Source organism: Empidonax traillii, unplaced genomic scaffold (genome assembly GCF_003031625.1).
Source record: "Empidonax traillii isolate 1590-97213 ecotype Southwest subspecies unplaced genomic scaffold, ASM303162v1 scaffold1821:size59855, whole genome shotgun sequence".
NCBI classification, from domain to species: domain Eukaryota; kingdom Metazoa; phylum Chordata; class Aves; order Passeriformes; family Tyrannidae; genus Empidonax; species Empidonax traillii.
Window position 1 is genome coordinate 842 of NW_020957014.1, and position 4621 is coordinate 5462.

A 4621-nucleotide genomic window follows, 5' to 3' on the forward strand; every position below is an offset into this window, starting at 1 on the left:
GGGAGAGGCAGCCTGGGCTCTCTGGCCCTTGGCTGGGAGTGGCTGCAGGTCCAGGGAGCTGTGACACAGAGCCTGTGCCCTGCCACTGAGAGATCCCCTGCCTGTAGCAGCAGAAAGGTGAACTGACCCTCAGGTGTTGACGTGTCAGGGGGACAGGACAAGGGGGAGTGGCTTCAAATTGGAAAAGTGAAGATTTACATGGGATATTGGGAATGAATTCCTGGCTGTGAGGGTGGGCAGGCCCTGGCCCAGGTTGGGCAGAGAAGCTGTGGCTGCCCCTGGATCCCTGGAAGTGTCCAAGGCCAGGTTGGAGCAACCTGGGCTGGTGGAAGGTGTCCCTGCCCATGGCAGGAGGTGGAACTGGATGATCTTTAAGGTCCCTTCCATCCCAAATCATCCTGTGATTCCATGATCCTCTCCAAGCTGCAGTTCCCTCTGTGGCTCCTTTCCAAGAAGGCAGCGGTTGAGCGAGAGTTGCTCCCCTTCTTTGCTTGCCGGGGGCCCTTGAAAACCTGCTGGACGTGAGAGCATCTTTGCAAGGAAGTAAATCCTGTTTTGAGGGCTGTGTTCAGGGGAAGAGCTGTGGGGTGAACACAGTGAGGATGGCTGAGCCCTCAGTCCTGTCTGCGTCTCCTTGCTCTGGCTGGTGGCAGCACAAGTTGGCTGCGTGGCCCTGGCCTGATAAAATCTGTGTGCTGCCATGGCTTTGGCCGGGGATTTTCTGCCTCTGGCTCTGGCAGAGCGAGCTGGAGACTGGCTGCCTTCCCTGAGCCCTGCCACTGCCAGGAGGAAATCACCATCTGGGTGCAATCTGCATCTGAAGGAGCCTGACCTTCCCAGCAGCTCTTGGTTGAACACCAGCTCTGGCCCTTGCTGGCTCCTCTCCTTGCTCAGGAGGAAAGAATCTACAGGAGGGAGACAAAGGAATGGGTCCTTATGCACCTCTTAATCAAAGATAACTCGTTTTTCCTTTTGTGACTCTGCCCTTGTTGGTTGTGAGAATGAGCAAGGGGAAGCAAAATATTTTTTGCCTTCAGGCATCAGGCTGCTGGGTCAGCTCCTTGTGCTCCCCTGACCCCCTACTCCTTGTGCTAAAGGGTTTGTTGTGCCTTTTTTCCTGGAGTTTTGTAACTGTTTGAGGTCCTTTCTCTCTCTTATTTGGATGAGCTTCTCAGGTGAGGGCAACCCTAGAAGATTTGACTCTTAAAGGAGGGCTTGAGATTTGCTTCCTTCCACCTGGATGAGCTGGTGCTGTGCTGTGTAGTATTTATTTGTGTCCTTGGGTTGGAGGGCAGGCACCAAAAAGATGATGGCAGTTGCTAAACTCACCCCAGAGTCTCAGTCCTCAGTACTGAAATCGAGTTACCCCGGCCTTTAAACTTAATTTCTTTGTCTCTTAAAAGCAAAGCTGGTGTCTCAAACCAGCCTGAGTCCCTTCAGAGCAGCTTGAAATGTGTTCCCTGAAACGGGACCCTCAGTGCTGCACTTGGGGACCTGTGGGATTCGCTGGGATTCAGCTCCAGGGGTGAAGCAAACGGTGCTGGGATAAACACTTTTTTTTTTAAAAACGCCTCCTAAAGGGCAAGAGCTCCAAGGCAGGTGTTCCCTGGGGGTTCCCCAGCAGGTCGCTGCTCCCTCTGCCGTGCTGCCTGCTGCAGTGTCCCGCGGGGGATGGATGGCGTGGAGAGGGATGCACGGCAGGAGCTGGGAGGTGAAATCATGTTTGCCTCGAGTTACAGTCAAAGCAGCAGGAGGGGTGTGTGTGTGTGTGTGGGGGGGGGGGGGATTTGAGGAATTCATGGTTAAACCACAATATAACTACTCAGACAGCAGGTATGTAGTATTAATATATATTTTTTTAATTTTATTTTGATCCCCTAAGCAACTTCTTTGCCCTTGTTTCAAGTCTTGGCTGTGTCACAGGCGTGGGAGTCCGAGTGCTGCTTCCTGAGGATGGGATAAGGGTTTCTCTGCAATGCTTGGGTCCACCTAGTGTTACTTTCTGGGTCCGGGCTCCTGCAGCCTCCAGTGTGAGCCCACCAGAAAAACCAGAGCCCTGGCAAAAGCCTCCTGCTAAAAAAGCAAATCTACCTGGCACGTGTCCCTGGCTTGGAGGGAGCCCAAGGATCTTCTGCTTGGATACTCTGCTGATCCTGCTGGACCAGGCAATCAGGTCCCGTGTGATCTGGTTGTGAAGACAAGCAAAAATCCACTTCCCGCTGGTTTCCAGCCACAAACCAGCCTGGCTACAAAGAGCTGCTTTAATGCCAACCAGTCAGTCAGTCAGTCAGGGAGGGAAATGAACTTCTGCCCGGGAGGGAGGCTGTCTTTGTGCATCGAGTTAGGAACCTGCTGGAGGGGAATGAGGCTCCTCACAAGCTGATGGGCTCAGGGAAGGGTGTGACTCCTGCTCTGTGGATCCAGGCTGCCCCTGAGTGACTGTGCTGAGCTGTGACAGGGGAGAGTGTTTGCAGAGAGCAGGTCTGGAGACGCTGGGATAGAGCGGGCAGCGCCAGACGGGGAGGTATTTGATGTCCTCTCTGGTGCCTGGAATCATTTCAGATAAGCTGATACCCTCCAGCAAGCTGGACTTGCTGGTGGGGCTAAAATTTCCACCGTGGGGGCACCTGCTATAATAACATCAACTTATTGTAAATGGGAAAATATGGTTGGATGTATGAAAGGGAATTGATATGGGATCCAGTTTTCCACTGTGTGCCCACAGGATGTAGGTCTGGAAGGAGTCTCAAAACTCCTGGAAGAGACTGAAGCCCTGCAAAGTCATCCTTGCATGGTCTCCTGTGTATTCCATGCTCTTCTCCTTCCTGGTCATCTTCCAGGAGGAGCTGGCAAGGTCGAGATTGGGCTCCCAGTCACCTGTAGGTGGATGCCACGTGTGCCAGGAGTTCAATGTGCTGTTTAAATATCTGCAGTTTAAACCACTAAACCAAGCATTCACTTCCAAAGTGAATGCACCTTCCAAAACAGCATAACTGGATCAACCCCAAATCTCTCCACTCTTTTTCTTGGTTTGGGTGATGTCCTGGCTGTGACTGGGATACAGAATTCATTCATTTTTGTCAGTACCTGGTACAGTGTTTTGGGTTTGGTATCAGAATAATGGTGGAATAATAGCTTAAAACTTGAAATTCTGGGCAGGGAGTTTCCCACCTCTGGTTACAATGGTGTTAAAAATGCTTTTCTAGGTGGTTTACTGGTTTATTGGGTGGGTTGTGGGATTTTTTTGTTGTTTGTTTGGGTTTTTTTTAATGTTTGTGGGATTTGTTTGTTTGTTTTTGTTTTCTCCTGGATGTGGTTTGCTGATTTAGAGGATGGGGAAGGTTCAGTCTGGATATGCTGCCTTGACACCAAGACCTGAAGTAATCAAAAGCCAAGATGTCTGTAAGATTTCTTTAAAAACCTCCTTCACCCCTCACTTCCAAATGTCCAAATTTTGTGGATTCTCCATCCCTGGAAGTGTTTAAGGCCAGGTTGGATGAACAACCTGATGCCTAGAGAATGGCATCCCTGACCATGGCAGGGAGGTGGAACAAGATGGTCTTTAAGGTCCCTTCCAACCCAAGCCATTCTGATCCCCAAATTGCTTGCTGGGGCTGGATCAGCTCAGATGCTTCTGGAGGAAAGATCAGGAAGGAGGGAAACAAAACAATCTAATATTTATGCTATAGGAACTTCAGAAATGTGCCTGTTTTTTTCCTAAAGCAAAGGCTGCAGTGTTGGGAACCATCCCCACGCACCTGCTTTTCAAACTTTGTTGTTGTTGCTGCTTGCTTTTGTAAAGAACCTCAAGGTTCATCACTTGTGCTGTGCCCCAGGGGTTTATTTTGACCCCCGGCGAGCTGAGCTTGGGCTGAAAAGTGCCTTTGTTGGGTTGTTTCAGAGCAGTTTTTGAAGGGGCAGAGAACAGTCTGGATGATGGGACCCTGTGGTGTTCTTGCTTGATGCAAGATTTGTCAGTGTAATGCTTTCCCCCTGAAGTTAGGGATGTTATCTTGCCTGGCAATGCTTCTTGCATCCCTGGAAAAGGGAAAACTGATTTGTTTTTGAACTGGAGGGAAAGAGCCTCAAAACAGGGCAGGTTGTAATGGGATGAGGGGTGATGGTTTTAAACTGAAGGAGGGTCGATTTAGATTAGATATAAGGAAGAGGGGTGTTTCCAGTAAGTGTGATCCTGGCCCAGGTTGGGCAGAGAAGCTGTGGCTGCCCCTGGATCCCTGGAAGTGTCCAAGGCCAGGCTGGAGCAACCTGGGATAGCAGAAGGTGTCCCTGCCCGTGGCACGGGGTTGGAACGAGATGATTTTTAAGGTCCCTTCCAACCCGTTCTATAAAAAAACTCTGCAAAGCCCCCCCTCGGAGGGCTCTGCGGTGGCGAGCTGTCCCTAAATGTCCCCGCTAGGTGACCCCGCCCGGTGTGCGCGGCGGGGCCGGGCGGCGGGCGGGCTTTAGGACCCAGCGGGGTTGGGGGTGTGTGTGTGACACCGCTCGTCCCTTCCCTTTCCAGCCGCGCTCCCGACCCGGGACTTTCTCCAGGGCTTTATATATATATATATATATATTTTATTTTTTTTCCTTCCTTCCCCCCGAGGCTTGGGAGGAGGAG